General features: G+C 44.1%; 1 long non-coding RNA gene across 1 annotated transcript; it reads right to left on the minus strand.

Moving 5' to 3' along the window:
- Positions 1-2,172: 2,172 nt before the first annotated feature.
- On the minus strand, positions 2,173-14,192 carry LOC111188061 (uncharacterized). Its single transcript, XR_002648347.2, has 3 exons — positions 14,067-14,192; positions 13,350-13,431; positions 2,173-9,699 (listed from the first exon to the last, which is right to left on the minus strand). It is a non-coding gene; the product is annotated as an uncharacterized LOC111188061 (long non-coding RNA).
- Between the last annotated feature and the right edge of the window lie 3,141 nt (positions 14,193-17,333).

The following is a 17,333-nucleotide window of genomic DNA, read 5'->3' on the forward strand; positions in this document are numbered from 1 at the left end:
TGTTGGAAAGAGAAAAAAGTTCAATAGAGTAATTAAAATGGAATACTAAAAATATTTTGATTAACTCCAAAGAACACAAAAGGAGAAACAGAGAAAAAGAAAACAGGACAAATAGAAAGCAAATAATAAAGTGGCTATCCTAAAGGCAGCCATATCAAAAATAATATTACATGTAGAACTAAATATTTCAATTAAAGGCACACGTTTTTAGACTGGTTAAAAGAACAAGAGCTAGTTAACTGCTGTTTACAGGTGTCAGCTTTCTGTGGACACTGCTGTCTACAAGTGAAAGAAAGCTTGAAAGTAAAAGGGTGGAAAGAGATGTACTATGCAAAAGCACTAATTATAAGAAAGCTGGAGTAGCTATATTAATTTCAGATAATATAAACGTCAAGGCAAGAGGTATTATCAGAGATAAAGAAGTAGGGCTTCCCTGGTGGCGAAGTGGTTGAGAGTCCACCTGCCGATGCAGGGGACACGGGTTCGTGCCCTGGTCCGGGAAGATCCCACATGCAGTGGAGCGGCTGGGCCCGTGAGCCATGGCCGCTGAGCCTGTGTGTCCGGAGCCTGTGCTCCACAATGGGAGAGGCCACAACAGTGAGAGGCCTGCGTACCGCAAAAAAAAAAAAAAAAAAAAGAAGTAAACTTTATAATGAAAAGTGGGTCAGTTCATCAGGAGGACAAAACAATTATAATTGTGAATATGTGCAAAAACAGTGTTTCAAAATATACAAAGCAAAACTTGATGGAGAAAAATATAAAACTACAGCCATAGTTTTTACTCTCCTGGTAATTGATAGAATTATTAGAACAACAATAGTGAAGATATGAAAGATCTCAACAACATTATCAAGCACTTTGACATCCAACAATTGTAGAATACTTATTTTTTTCAAGTGCCCATGGAACATTCATCAGGATAGACTGTATGCTGGGCCAGAAAATAAAACAAACATTGATAAATTTTAAAAAATCAAAAACTTACAGAGTATGTTCTCAGACTACAAACAGTGATGAATATAAAGGTACAGATTAAGAACTCAGTGAGCTCCAAGAACAAGAAACATGAAGAAAATGATGTAAAAGCATATATGATATAATTGCTCAAAAGCATTGATAAAGAGAAAATTTAAAAAACAACGAGAGAAAAAAGACATGTACAGAGGAAAAAAGATGAGAACTATAGGAGATTTCTTATCAGAAACAGCATAAGTAACACCTTTGACATACTGTATGATTAAAAAAAAAGTCTTTCAACCTTGAATTTTATATTCAGCAAAAATATCATTTAAAACCAATGGCAAAATAAAGACTTTTTCAGACCTATAAAAGCTGAGGGAATTCATCATTAGCTCACCCACACTAAAAGAGATGCTAAAAGAAGTTGATTAGGGGCTTCCCTGGTGGCGCAGTGGTTGAGAATCTGCCTGCTAATGCAGGGGACACGGGTTCGAGCCCTGGTCTGGGAGGATCCCACATGCTGCGGAGCAACTAGGCCCGTGAGCCACAACTACTGAGCCTGCGCGTCTGGAGCCTGTGCTCCGCAACAAGAGAGGCTGTGATAGTGAGAGGCCCGCGCACGGCGATGAAGAGTGGCCCCCGCTTGCCACAACTAGAGAAAGCCCTCACACAGAAACGAAGACCCAACACAGCAAAAATAAATAAATAAATTACTAAAACTCCTACCCCCAACATCTTAAAAAAAAAAAAAAGTTGATTAGACAGAAGGAAAATGACATCAGATGGAATTTTGAATTCACAGAAAGTAATGAAAAGCATTCAAAATGGTAACTACATAAGTATATGCAATATATTTGTATTATTTAAAATTCTTTTAATGATATTTTACTGTTAATATTAAAATAACTGCAATGTAATGTGGGATTTATAATATATGTAAATGTAAAATGCATAACAACAATAGCACAAATGTTGCCTGTAAGAAAAACATTTTAACTATAAATACACAAATAGGTTAAAAATGGATTGATGGGAAAAATACTATGCTAACACTAGTCAAAAGAAAGCTGGAGAGGCTATATTAATATCGAAGCAAAAATTTCGGAGCAAAAAATATTACCAGAGATAGAGAAGGTCATTTTATGATTATAAGAGGAAGTCGATCAAGATAACATAATCCTAAATGTTATGTGGCTAATCATAAAGCTTGAAAATTCATAAAGCAAAACTAATACAACTAAAAGGAGAAATAGAAAAGTCAACAGTTGTTGGGGATTTAAATAACCAAAAATTGATAGAATGAGTAGACAGAAGATCAGTGAGAATATAGACAACTTGAACAACACTATTAAGTAACTTAATCCAAATGACATTTATTGAATACTCCTGACAACAGCAGAATTTACATTCTTACCAAGAGCATATGGCACACTTACGGAGACAGACTCTATTCAGGACAAGTCTCAACAAATTTAAAACAAATCACTTCACATAAATTATTTTCTCAAGTCACACTGGAATTAAATTATAAATCAATACCAGAAAGATCTCAAATGTTCGGGAACTAAGTAACACACTTAACTCCTAAGTAACCCATGGATCAAAGAAAAAATGAATTTAGAAGATATTTAGAACAGAATGAAATAAAAATACAATACCAGAATTTGTGGGATGTTGCTAAAGCAGCACTTATGGGGAGATTTCTAGCACTAAATGGCTATATTAGAAAAAGAAAAGTTTGAAATCATTGACCTTGATTACCACCTTAAGGATAGAAAGAGGAGAGCAAATGAAACCCAAAACAACTGAAGAAAGGAATAATAAAGATCAAAGTGAAAATAAATGAAACAGTATAGAAAAACAGTAGAAAGAATCAATGAAACCAAAAGCTTGTTCTTTGGGAAGATCAGTAAGAATGATAAACCTCTAGTTAGACTGACCAGGGAAAATAGAGCAAAGATACATATTTCTAACATCAGGAATTGTAGTGGTATCACTATAGATTCTCCAGATAATAAGGGAACATTACGAACAACTTTATGCCAATACATCCAACTACTTAGATGAACTGGACAAATTCCCTGTAGGACACAAATTACCAAAGCTTACTCAAGGAGAAATAGTTAACCTGAAAAACTCTTTATCTATTAAAGAAATTGAATTTACAGGTTATAAAAACTTTCTCACGCTGATAAATTCCACAAAACATTTAAGAAAGACATAATACCAATTTAACACAAGTTCTTTCAAAAAGTTTTAAGAAGTGGGGGAAAGGGGGAGGAAATATTTCCCAATTCATTCTATGAGGCCAGCTTCACCCTGATACCAAAAGCAGACAAAGGCATTATAAAAAAAGAGAACTATAGTCTAATAATCCCTTACGAACACAAATTGAATCAAACAATAGACTAAAAGGATATTTGCATCAGGACCAAGCAGGGTTTTCCCCAGAAATGCAAGGTTAGTTTAACATTAAAAAATCAATCAATGTGATTCACCATATTAACAGACTAAAAAAGAAAAAAAAAATCACGATCTCATAAATACAGAAAATGCATTTGACAAAATCCAACATCCATTCCTGATAAAAACCGTCAGCAAACTAGTGATGAAAGGGACTTGCTCACCATGATTAAGAACATCTATAAAATCTCAATAGCTAACATCATACTTAATCATTAAAGACTGAATACCTTTCCACTAAGATCAGGAATAAGACAGGGCTATCCTTTCTTGCCACTTCTATTAAACATTGTACTGGAGGTCTTAGCCAGTGCAATCAGGCAAGGAAAAGAAATGAGACATTCAGATTGGTAATGTAAAACTGCCTTTGTTCACACACAACATAATCATCTATGTAGGAAGTCTACTGGAATCTACAAAAAGCTACTAGTAGTAATAAATAAGTTTTGCAAAGCTGCAGGATACTAGGTCAATTTACAGAATTTCAATGTATTTTACACACTAGCAACAAACAATTGGAAACAGAAATTTTAAAACTTACCACTTATCAGTAGTATCAAAAGATATAAAATACTTAGGGATAAATCTGAGGAAAGTTATAAAAGAACTGTACCCTGAAACTATAAAATATTGCTGAGAGAAATTAAAGAAAACCTAAAATAAGAAGTTGGAAGAATCAATATTGTTCAGATGTCAGTTCTCCCCAAATTGTGATCTATAATGCAGCACAATCTCAATCAAATTCCCAACAGGGCTTTTTGGCAGAAATTCATATGTTGATTCTAATATTCATACTAAAATGCACAGAGTCCATAATAGCTAAAATAACTTTTGAAAAAGAAGGACAAAACTGGAAGGCTCATGCTAGCTGAATGCAATACTTATAAACATATAGTAATAAAAATCATGATATTGGCATAAAAGCAAATAGATAAATGAGACAGAGTAAAGAGAATAAGGAGTCTGAATAAAGAGACCAGAAATATAACCACAAGTATATTGACAACTGATTTTTGACAAAGGTGCAAAGGAAATGCTGTGGAGAAAAGGACACTTTTTAGCAAAGGCTAGAACAACTAGATATCCAAATTAAAAAAAAAAAGGCCCCCAAACCAAAACTGTGGATTTATATCTTATACTATATACAAAAATTAATTCAGTGCATCATAGACCTAAATGTAAAACCTAAAACTGTAATTCTTTTTTTTACATGGAGGCATAAGACAAAATCTTCATAACCTTGGATTAGGCAAAAATTTCTTAAATATGTCACCAAAAGCACAATCCACAGAAGCAAATTTGATAAACTGGACTTGATCAAGTTAAAAACTTCTCTTCAAAAGATATTGTTATGAGAATAAAATGTAAGCAACAGACTGAAAAAACATATTCGCAATTCATATATCTGAAAAAGGACCTATATCCAGAATATAGAATGAACTCTCAAGACTCAATAATATGAAAATAAGAAATCCAGTTTAAAAATGGACAAGAGAGTTGAACAGATGCTTCATCAAAGAAGATTCAGGGGTGGCAAATAAGAACATAAAGATGCTCATCATTAGTAATTATCAAGGAAATGCAGATTAAAAACCACAGTGAGATACCACTCATTGGTATTGGATATAATACCTTCTGGTTTGAATATAAAATATTACTACTATTTTGGAAAATAATTTGGCATTTCTTAAAAAGCTACCATCCAACCATCCTTCTAGGTATTTACCCAAGACAAATGAAAGCTTATGCCCATTCAAAGACTTCTACACAACTGTTCACAGCAGTATTATTTATCCATCAACAAGTAAATGGGTAAACAAAATATGGCACCTCCACACAATGGAGCACTATTCTGCAATAAAAAGGAATGCATTATTTCTACAAACAACATGTGCCTGTCCCAAAATGAATTTTAAAATAATTATGCTGAGTGAAAGAAGCCAGACAAAAGGGTATATATATTATATCTCATTTATAAAATTCTAGAAAATGCAAACTAATCTATAATGAGAGATAGCAGATCAGTGAGGATGGGGTTGGGAGGAAGGGATTTTGAAGATTATGAGGAAACCTTTGGGAATGATGAATATGCTCACTCTCCTGATTGTGGTGGTTTCACGTCTGTGTGTGCTGTGTGTGTGTGTGTGTGTATCTTAAACTATACCAAATTTATAGTTTAAATATGTCCAGTTTATTGTATATCAGTTATATGTAATAAAGCTGTTTAAGTACATTTGAACCTTAGTAAGGTACACACACACACACAAAGTTCCTGAGCCCTGTCCTAGGTCTACTGATTATGTGGGGAGGAGGCGTAGGGTTGCAGTTTTGCAATTCTGATGCACACCCCAGTTTGAGAGCTGAGGCCCCATCATGTTGAAATTCCTTCCTGTGGCCTGTGAGGCTCCCCTCCTCCTCTTCCTACTTCCCTTGAAAGCCTCACCTCTTCCACTCCCCATCTCATTCTCTGCCTTCCAGCCAGGCCAGCTGTCTGAGGTTCCCTGATGGATACATGCTCTTATGACCTTGAGCTGTTGCAGACACTGTTCCCTACTTGGAATACCCCTGTGCTCTTCTTCAGTTGACTAATTCCTACTCGTGCTTCAAAACCCTACTCAGGAGGCACCTCCCCTGGGAAGCCTTCCTAGCCACCCACTCTCTGTCTGAGGCTCCCTCACATATGCTTTTTTCCTGGGGACCTCTCTGAACTTCCTTTTCTTGATCTGTAAAATGAGCTTAAAAATAATACTTACCTTGGAGAATTCTTTTGAACTCAATGAGCTAACAGAAAAACTACTTAGTGTACCTCTTGGTGTATATTAGAATTCAAGAAATGGTGGGCACTGTCGTTGTGGCTGTTACTGTTTTTTCTTGTCACTGTTGTCAGAGCCCTCGGACCATGTGATGTGTACCATTCAACACACTGGTGGCTGCATTTGATCTTCCTCCCCTGGATGGTGACTTCCCTGAGTGTGTCACAGACATTCAGTTAGTTGAGACCACAAGCATTTTTTGAGCACCCTCTGTGTGTCAGACCCTATCTCAGGTGCTGGGGACAAAGATTAGGAGGAAGGGAATGGACAGCAGAGGTGAAGGCAGCAGAGAGGTACCAGAGGAGAGTGTGAGGGGCACAGACTTCTGAATCATTGCTCTATCACATGTAGCTGTGTGACCATGGACAAGTTATTTAACCTCTCTGTTCCTGTTTCTTCAGCTGTAAAGTGGGGGTAAAAGATAAGTCATCTTACTAGGTTGATGTATCATTTTATTTTACTTTAACAACACATACATAGCTTTGGTCAAATGAGTTGATATCTGTAAAACACTCAAAAAAAGGCACTGGGATTGGCAATTAGCAGGGCATCAGAGATGTGGAGAGAGCTATTTTAGAGGGGCCAGAAGCCCAAGTGTAGGGAGGGAGGAATGAGTGACCTGAAAGGGTGAGAAAGGGAAGTGGAGGCAACTCCTTAGAGCTGTTTGGATGGGAACGTGAGAAGAGGGAGTGGTGGTTCAGTGGGGAGGGTGTGAAAGGGTTGAGAGACCAAGTATTATTAAGTTGAAGAGAAGCTTCCAGTAGGATGCGAGTGACTCAGATACAGGAGAGAGCAAGGAGGACAGAAGGACAGAGCTGGGGGGTGGGGCGCAGGGAAGGGGGGACTGCATGCATGTACAGTGGGAGGTGAGAAGTGGTCGTTAGTGCTTGCTGCCCTCTCCTCCGTTCTCCGTTCTCTGCACAGCAAACTCAGCTGTGCAGGGGCAGATGGGTGGTGTATGGAGGGTGTTGGGGAGGGCTGGAGAGGTGTGAAATAGCTCTTGAGGGTGTGGGGGAGGGTTACAAAAGACTGACAGGCAGTGCTAAGCAGAGACCAGAATTTGGAAGGCTGCCAGTCTGTGGGGAGTGGGGGAAGGGAGACTGATTCACCTGCAGCTGCAGCCACTAAGGCGGAGGATGGAGAAGGTGGAGGGTAGCATTGCTTTAGGTTTGGGCTGGATCACTGGTAGGAGGGCCAGCTTGTCTCTGTTTGCCTGGGACTGTCCTGGTTTTAAAACTGAAAGTCCCATGTTCCAGAAACTCCCTCAGGGTGGTTGGTCACCCAACTGGGCAGAGTGGTGACAGCACGGGGATCCAAGGGCTATGAGGATGCTGGTTTCTGGAATCAGTGCCTGGATGGAGGCCTCTGCCTCTGGACGGAAGCGTGGCCTGCACACTCAGGATATGGCAGTGCGGGGTTGGGAGGGAGGGTAAGGACCTAAAGGTGTTACTCACCTGTCTTCCCAGTGCCTGAATAGTGCCTGGCTCTACTGAGACTAAATACTTTTCCAGAGACTGCAAAAGCAGACATTCACATGCTACTTTTAATTTTTCCCAAGCCACACAGCTTCTGCATTAACTTAATATTCTTCAGAATCAGCTCCTTAGTAAAAATGTCTTAAAAGGAAACAATCTCTACCCTACATGGAGAAAAACAAAGAAACCTCTCTCAACACCACCAAACAAGTGTTGGATTCTTTTTTTTTCCTAAATATTTATTTATTTATTTTGGTTGCGTCAGGTCTTAGTTGCAGGCACACGGGATCTTCATTGAGGCATGGGGGATCTTTTTGTTGCAGTGCGTAGGCTCTTTGTTGGGGCACTCGGGCTTCTCTCTAGTTGTGGCATGTGGCTTCCAGGGCACGTGGGCTCAGTAGTTTGTGGCACGTAGCCTCTCTAGTTGAGGTGTGCAAGCTCAGTAGCTGTGGCGTATGGGCTTAGTTGTCCCGTGGCATGTGGGATCTTAGTTCCCTGTCCAGGAATCGAACCCCCGTCCCCTGCATTGGAAGGCAGATTCTTTACCACTGGACCACCAGGGAAGTGCTCAAGTGTTGGATTCTAACTGGATCTGCTGCCTGACAAAGGATTTGAGTCTGAGAATGCTCCTTCTCTGATTACCTGGGAGGAGCACCAGCATCAGGGAGGCATTTAAGATGCGATGTGCCAGACAGATCTGCTCAGGGGGATGGAGACTCCATAGGGACTCAGCACTCCCAGGGGACTGAAATCTGTGACCCTTTACTACCTAAAATCATCTTGCCTTCCTCGTTTTGGAGAATGCTATGGTAAAGTATTGGGAATGTAGATCCTCTTGGTATTCTCAACAACAGCTGCGCACTTAAATACTGAGATGTCACTTTGGTGGCATTTCCCTGAGAAGCCATGTATAGGCTCAGAGAATGTTACAGCTGAAAAGGTCCCAGAGGACTCAGCTGATCTGAACCCCCTATCCCACCCCTGCCTGCATTTTTTTTCAGGGTAGAAAGTGAAGCCCCAAGGAGACAAGGACTTAACCAAGGTCACCCAGATGGAGCTGGGACTCACTGTTCCCCTGCCCTCCCAGCTCGGCTATCACACCAAGTTGGCCGCGTTTCCCAATCCTTCCCCACTTTGCCTTCAGAGGCAGAAATGCCTTCTTCATTTCTGACTTCTTGTCAGCTGTGATTAATGAGGAAGTCTGACGCATACACGATTTTCAGCTGTACCCAGTTTATGACAAACAGGTTAGACCATTTAAGTCAGAATCATGCTATTTAGCAAAGCTGGATTTAGAGCTGGCAGAAATTAAGAAAATTAATTTAAAGGTTAAAATAAAGGGGGTGACAATCATAGATTAACACCTGAAAAATCTCACTGCCTATACACATGCCTAATTGAGAAGTATATGGAAGATTCCATCCGTGAAATTCAATTATCATGCAAGCTAGAGGAAGCAGCTTCCCTGGGGAAGAAACTAGGCAGTCCAAATCAAAACGACTCCACCTGTCTGTTTTCCTGTCAAAAGAGTGAGAAAACCTGCCTTGGTGACGGTGAAATATGGACGGTATGTATTAATAGTAATGAAAATTTCCAGGGGTCCCTTTCCGGAATGGGATTACCTCCCCAGCTCCTCCATCAGAGGTCAGCCCGGAAAAACCTCCGAGGCTCCACAAAGCCTCTGGATACGATTCCAAGGACAGACGGACTCCTGACATCCTTTCCCCACAGCTTCCAGGCAAGACTGGATGGGGCTTGCAGACAAAAGGCGCTCTCAAGATCCCACACCCCTTCCACTGATTAGGGGCTTCCTAACCCAAGCAATCAGCAGAGAAAACTCTAGACAACTGTAATGATTACAAATGAGCCGATGGTAATTGACCCGCCTTTTAACTGCAGGGAGAGGGGGTGGGGTGGCAGATTCGTCAGCACTTGCTTTGTCTTTCCGATGGCTGAGCTTTGCCGTGGAGCACGCTGCAACCCCTGATCTGCAGAAGAGCCGGACAGAATTCCTTTTAGGTTAACTGTTTTGGGTGGCCGGGCTACTGTGCTGGGAGGTTAACAGTGTGCAAAGTGCTTTTACATTCATCAACTCAGAAAATTCAACTCAGGAAACCCTGAGATAATGTCTCCCATTATATAGATGAAGAGACCAAGGTTAAGAGATTGGCCTCAGCTGCTTGAAAGATCATGGTTGGATTCCAATCTCACGTATGTTTGGTGTTGCACTGGTTAATACAGAGGAAGGTGTAGTCTCAGTTTTTCAGGAGCTCCTGTTCTGGAGGGAAGGACTAGACACAAGACTGTGGAGATCATCGTTGAAGGTCAAATGTGATATGATCATCAGAGCTGATGCTCAGGGAGAGGTCAAAGATGGAAGAGACTGCATGATGAAGAAAACACACCCAAGGACGGGGTCAAGTCTGTCTTGATTACTGCTGCAGCTCCATAAATATGCTCGGCACAAAGCAGGTTTCGAAAATATTTTTTGAATAAATGAATGATCGATGGTGATGCCTCTTGAGGAGGTGAGCAAGTGTGTTGGGAAATTATTGACCAGGAGAATGGAACATGTAAATCGTAGGATATCAAAATTGCAATAATATTGGGTTTGCTGAATCCATGCTGAGTACAGATAGGCTCTGGCTAATAACAATGTGGTTTTGCTAACCTATTGAAACCAAACAAATCTTTGCAGCATTATCTTATGGAGGGTGACAGACAGGTCTGGTTCACGTGCATTCCTCTTCTCTCAAAGTCATCAGGAGCATCGCTTCAAGGATCACCTGTACCTCTTCCAGTGACTTAGAGCTTCCAAGTTAGTTTTTCTCACCAGGAATGATTTTGAATTCTAGTCCCAGATTAGAGCAGGAATAAGGGGAGAGGAGAAAACTCAGTGGGAAGGGAAAAGTTCTGTGTTTAATTGGAGACTTGTGTAATTTTCAGTGCAATGAAAATCCATGAAGACGGCTCTTTATGCTGACTGTCTTTTGAGTCCTCAGGAACACTTATGAAGGGAATGTCTAGTGTCAGGGCAGACTCTCTGGTGCTACCCAGGAGGAGCTCGCTGAGCTGGAGGGGATGGAGAACGTGATCTCCAACCTGAACCGTGATCTTCACATTTGTCTGAGACAGGAGGGCCCAAGGGGCTCCGGGTCAACATGAGAATCAACAACTTCCTAGAAGTGTGAGGCAGTGAAGAAAATCTGCCTGTCCCTGACTATAGGATTCTCATTTCAACCTCTAACTGATAAATAACAGTGGTTTTGTCAAGCCCTGATCAGGAGGGGTTTGTGGGAAAAGTCTGATGGTTCTTCTCCATTGCAGTTCCCTTCCATTCCAGTCTCTGACCCCCACGGAATGCACCATCTCCTTTGCCCTTGGGCATCTGGTTAGGTTCAGTCTAGGGAGGCAGCACAGGAAATGGGAGGTGGAAGATAGGAGAGGTCAGGTATTTCTTCCCCACTCCCGTCCTGCTCTGGCATCATGTCTGTGGCAGAGTGTGAGTCCCTCCGTGACTGCCGTGAGCAGGCGGCTGCTCCTCTGTAGCTTCAGCTCTCATGAGAGTCTGAGGACACCATTTCTTCCCTCTACCCCTCCAGGCCTTGGTGTGGAATGACTCCCTTTGTGACAAGTCTCTGGGTGCTTCACCATCCTGCTCACATCCCTGCACATGGTCCCTTTGCCAAAGTCTCTTCAGTGAATGGATTCATATTTCTTGCTAAGATCCTGACTGAGAGGAGATTTCAGGCTGGAGATAAGGGTTCCTGACTTGTTCACCTCTGGACTCCTCTGGTTTGATTGCAGAGCTTGGCTTTAGCACTCTCAGTAAATAGATACAGAAGTCTTTATCCTCCAGGAACCTACACGGTTTGAGAGAATCCCTGTCCCCTGCCTTCTCCCTTATCTCAGCATGTGAGGATGGCCTTCCTGCTGGGCTTCTTCATCGCAGGGAGGCTGGGCACATCAGGATAGGAAATGCTCACACCTCTAGGGCCTGGTGGCTTAAGGTCTGGTCTTCTGGTCCAAGTGTGCAGTGCCTCTGTGTTTCACCCCCCAGAGCCCAGCCTTGGGGGTCCCTAGGAATGACAAGTATATCATGTGGCTCACGCGGGGCAGGTGAGGAAAACCATGTGGTCAGTGAGGAGAAAGGCCTCGTCCTACCTTCAAGCTTATCATGTCCAAGTGGAACCTGGTTTCCAGGAGAAGAAATAGCTGACTTTTAGGATTGGATAGACCTGAGTTTGAATCCTGGATCCTCTTCTTACACACTGGGTGGCCATGGGCAAATCACTTCATTGCTGAGTCCCTTTCCTCGTATGTAAAATGAGAGTGATAATAGCCTCCATGCTCCAAGGTGACCGCGAGGATTGCACGTGGTATAGATGGGAAGGGCTGGGATATAGGGTGGTCCTGTGACCCACACCTGCTCATCCGCAGGTCCTCCCCACTCGAGTACAGTGCTCCTGAAGAAAGGAATTTCCCCATTTCCATCTTTCTCTCTCTCCTACAAAATGACCTTCATAATACTGTGTCCCAAACGCAGCCTTTTACGTTAATATCGACTCAAACCCCCAACCCCCAATTCTGAGGAGGATCCAGTGCTCCCCGAGATTTCTCTAAATTCTGAAGGGAATTCGTTTCCCATGGTCACCTTTGGCTCTGAGTTAGTCCCATTTCTGGATCATCCTTTTATCTCTCCCATGTTGTTTCTTTCCTATACTGTTAATGAGATAATCAGCCCTTTCCACAATTTTGGCAAAACCAGACTTCCCCAAAAGAGAAAAAAGCTTGCACTTTGCCAATGAAGGCTCTGGGCTTCCTCTCCCCAGTCCATCTCCTTTCCTTTCCCCTTCCTCCTGATTGTCCTGGGCGCTCCAAATTCTCACTGTTGTGCTGAGCTCCGCAATCTGGTGCAGCCCCTGCTCCCCAGTTCTGCTGCAAGCCACCGTCCTGCCCGAATCTCTCGAGTGTACCCAGGAGAACAGAAGGGTTTTTCATCTTATGCTCCTCTCCCCTTTGAACAGCGTCCATGTACATAGGACTATTATCCATCCGTGACATAACCAGGGCAGGGCACTGCGAGATCTTAAAGCTCTGCCACCGGTAAGACCCCCCTGTCATCTCTTTCTTCCACCTGAATGCTTTTTCAGGGGGTCTTTCCAGAGGTGGAAGGGGAGCTGCCCTTTCCAAGCTCCCAGTCCTGGATTGGAGCCCTAGCGCTGGAGATGTTGGGATGTTCTAGGCATGAAACACTCCTCTGAAAGCCCGCCTGGAGAATCGTTAGCATAGGCAAGGCAGGGCTGAAGGTAGACTTCTGTAAGAACGTATGGTAGGGGGGGGCAAGGGCGGGACAGCCCTGGGAGCCGGTCCACAGGCATCGCCCATCACACGTACCACAGTGTAGCTGGGACTGCGTGGAGTCAGGTGTCCTTCAAGCGCGTGACTGGGTGGGTGACCCTCTCTGCCTCACTCTCCTCACTGTCAGGTGACGGTGTGGGGCTGGGTAAACTGGAGCCCCAGCCCAGTGCCCTGAGCCTGGCGAGCTGGCCGGAACACAGACGTCCTGGCATGGGGGCCCGTGCACACACGCTGTCACGCAGAGCCTGCGTTTTCTCTTGATCACACTTTCTCTCACCTTGTCCTTGTGTCACTGGATAGGATCCCATCTGTCACACTGAGCCATCTGCTTCCTCTCCTGCCATCTCTGCTGCCCAACTCTAAGTAAATTAAAAAAACAAAGAGGTAGGAAGCCACTGACAGCCACATTTATCCTCATTTCTGTGCCTGGCAATGGGAACTGAAGGGCCAGCTTTGTGGGTCTGAATTAAAGATTAGTTCCGGCTGGTGAGGAGGGAACAGCTCCATGGCTGCGACATCCTGACCCGGGTTGACGCCACAGGTGGCAATGAATGTGGGCTGGGGCTGAGGAGGGAGGTATTGAGGCCAGCATGAAGAGCAGTGGCAGGATACCAGCTTCAGAGATGGGCAAAACTGGGGTCCAGTCTGGTTTGCTGCTCAGGACTGGGGGCTTGGAGAGGCACCTCCCATTCCAGCTCTGCCTTATAAATGACTGACCTCACAGAGTGCTCCGGAGACTAAGTGAGGATCATATGGATTGATAGCAGGTGTGTGCTGGTGCTCCATAGAGAGCAAGTATTTCTGGTGACTCGGGGTAGGCAAGGAAGAGGATGGGGTAGACGGGGAGCCCTTTGGTTAGGGAAGGGCATTAGGGAGGAGTTGGTGACCCGGGGCTCCTCTGTGGGCCTCAGTCTCCACATCTCTAAAATGGGACTAGGATGGTGGGGCCAAACCCTATGGAAAGTTTAGAAGAAGCAAGAGAAATGGGACAAACCTGGAGGACATGTAGGTCAGAGGAGCAGGAGACCTGGCTTAGGTGCCACTGTTGTGGCTTCTGATGGGATGGCTCTGTGGCAGGTTGTGTTACTGTTTCCCTTGTTTTCTGCCCTCCTTGTGAGATCATAATTGCCCCACCTCACTGACATCCGATTTGGACACGTGACTTGCTTTGGCCACTGAAAGTAAAGGGAAGTGCCATATGCCAGTTCTGAGTAGCAGCTTTAAGAGCTGTCAGATGTTTCTGTTACTGCTCTTCCCCTTCTTCCACAGGACCAGAATAAGTTGTTCTCATCTGGTCTGGGTCTTGAAATGAAGATGGAGTGGAAAAGAGCTAGAGCTGACCCACAGTAGATATGGATGTGAGCCAGAAATAAATGTTTGTTGTGTGTTATTGACATTTCAGGGCTGTTGGCAAAAGCTGACTGATTCTGGCCCTTTCAAATCCAAGCTGGTCCCGACCCGCATCTTGGAAAAGGGATGCAGCCTACTCCTACCTGGGTTCCTGCAATCTCTGGTTTTTGCCAAATGAGGTGTCATCTATCACTCTCTCTAGGTCTCAGTAATTTGCCTGTGAAGTGATTGGGTTGTGGACAATTGGGAGTCAACAGGGAGGGGGAGGGTGTAGGGCCACACAACTGTGTCATCCCATCCCCAGAGGACCCTCACGGTGTAGGCAGATATGCGGCAAAAATAATAGTGTTGGTCATTGTGTCCTCCTTGTGCTCTCAGCTACATAGCTTTCCTAATCTCACAGAGCACACCACCGCAATTTCCAGAGCCCAGGATGCAGGCCACACTCTTCTCACGCCAGGTCCCCACAGTTAGAGAGAGGCCTCCGTGGTTCATTCCAAGGACGTGAGCTTAGATTTCCCTGCACATCAAGGTCTAAGTCCTTCCTGACCCGACCCAACAGAAGTCACGACTGGGGAATGGCCAGGTTCTGAGTCATGCACGTGCGCTGGGCAGGCAGATAGTTTAACTCAGCTTCAGAATGGAAGCCTTGACACTGAGAAAGAGGGGGAGTTAATGGCACCATGAATCCTCTTTCTACTGTCCTGAGATATTTAATTCTGGCCCCAAATGTGACCCTTTTATTCTGTAAGACTAGAACCCTGTAGGTAGCCAAGTCTTTTGGGAGTGGACACCAAATGTTGGGAAGTGTCCTGGCTTCTGAACATCCTGCCTGTGTTTGGACCTGACTCACTATAGAAGCAGAAAAGCTGGACACTCACTTCCCAGGCCTGCCTTGTAGTAGGCCACGGGCACTCAGACCCACCTGCTCCAGTGACACAAAGAGGCAGTGGAGGCTCCACCCTGGTGCAGCAGCAGCACCCAGCCTCCAGGGGCCATGGCGGCAGTGGGGTGGGTGGTGGCATCCAGTGCCCAGTGAGCTGTGGCTAGCAGGACTTGGGGCCAGTAGAAGTGTCCTTGATATCCTGGCTCTGTAGTGGAATTTTGGCTGTGGTCCTGGCCTCTGTCCATTTTCTAATCCCAACTCTGCATCTGTCCCAGCCACACTGTGAGTTGCTCACTATGCTTTCACTACATTTACTTTCTGCTTATTATCAGCTAGAGTCTGTTTCTTTTGCTTGCTAATAGGAGCCCTGACACTTACATCACTCTCCTGAGAAGGCAGGTCATCATCTTATCCCAGAGCAAGCAGGTTATCTGTCAGGGGATACTTGCCAGGCATGCATGGTTCTATCTTAAGGAGCATTCTGGGAAATAAATCCAGTTATATTTCCAGGAATATTTTAGTGCCCTTATAAATTACCATCCAGACTGCTGATTCATCCCTTATTCTGGTTCCGAGCATGGCTGGCCCCATTCTCAGGTGGTAGGCATGTTGGGGTATAACATAAATGTGGTTTGTAGTGGTTCCGGTCACACATAAGAGCCAGCTCCCATCTGGGCATGGACAGAAGGGGGCATCTGTCATAGCTTCATAGGTATCAGTCCCAGAGGACCCCTTAAGATGGTCTAGTTAGGTAGTTTTCAAAGTGGTGCTGGCAAACCAACTGTATCAGGATCACTTGAGAAGCCTGTTGAAGATACATGTTCTAGTGTCCCACTTACTGAACCAGTGAGGCCTGGACATCTGCATTCTGATGCTCTAATCCAACTCCCTGACCCCACTACAGGTGGGGAAGGAAGAAGCCAGGTCTCCTGACCATCAGGTGCTCAGTAGCCCCTCTGAGGCCCTTGAAGTAGATCCAACCCCTCCTAGGCAGGAAAGCATGATCCAGGTTGGCTGTCAGCAAGACCAACCTGGTGGGGAGGGGATGCAGCTTCTGGAAGAAAACTGTGATGAGTATGGAATTTATAATCTGGCTATTTCAGCAAATATTTGTGTACTTTGCTGAAAGGTACACTTTCAGATCAGTTCTGCACTGCGTCTTTTTCAATTTATTATTCTAAGCTTGCAAAATTGAGTTTATCACTGACGTAAAAATAATAGGCTCAGGAATCATTCATTACTTTACTTTCCACCCTCAGGAATCAGCCCAATTTCTGAAAAAGTCAGGAAAGTCCAGAATGACCCCAGGTTTCCTAAGTAAGGGACTGGGGGATGAATTGGGAACTCAGTAGAGGGACAGATTTGGGGGGCACAGGACATGTTGATTTTGTGGTGCATGTGGAATCATCATAGTAATATTGGTGGGCAGAGGCCAAACAGATCTGGAGCTTAGGAGAGAGGTCTGGTTTGAAAGCAAAAAGTTAAAACTTTCAGCACAGGTGAGATGGTTCAGAGACATTGTTTTCTGTGATAAAAGAGACCAGGCCTCCTCAGCCCCTTTGTCAACAGAAGATGGGGGTGTCGTAGGGAAGGAAGGGTGAATGGTGAGAGGCTGGGACCAAATGGTTTATAAATTTAATCTAGCACCAACATTCTGCTGCTGTGGGCCAAAAACATTTGTGAATTCAATTCAACTCAACTCAACTCAGTTCAACAGACCCAGTCACTGTGCTAAGCACAATGCAGTCCATCCACTATTTATTGAACACCTAGTATATTTTAGGTCCTGGGGCTCATCAGTGAACCTGAGACAGTCTTCATCCTGAGTGAACTTCCACTTGTCATATTTGGCAGTGGGTCAGGGTGTGATGTTTAATTAACCATGTCAGGACTGAAGTCCAGAGGGAGGAGACAACATTCCCAGGGTCACAGAGCAAAGTGGTGAGAGAGGCCCAACACAGGGTTCCTAATCTCCAGCCTAGTGTTGGGGAATTCTCTGAAGCACGGTACAGCCAGGAAAAGGAG

This window comes from Delphinapterus leucas, chromosome 6 (assembly GCF_059928025.1).
Source record: "Delphinapterus leucas isolate spDelLeu-1000000601 "Yukka" chromosome 6, BTC_Dleu_Yukka2, whole genome shotgun sequence".
Lineage (NCBI taxonomy): Eukaryota > Metazoa > Chordata > Mammalia > Artiodactyla > Monodontidae > Delphinapterus > Delphinapterus leucas.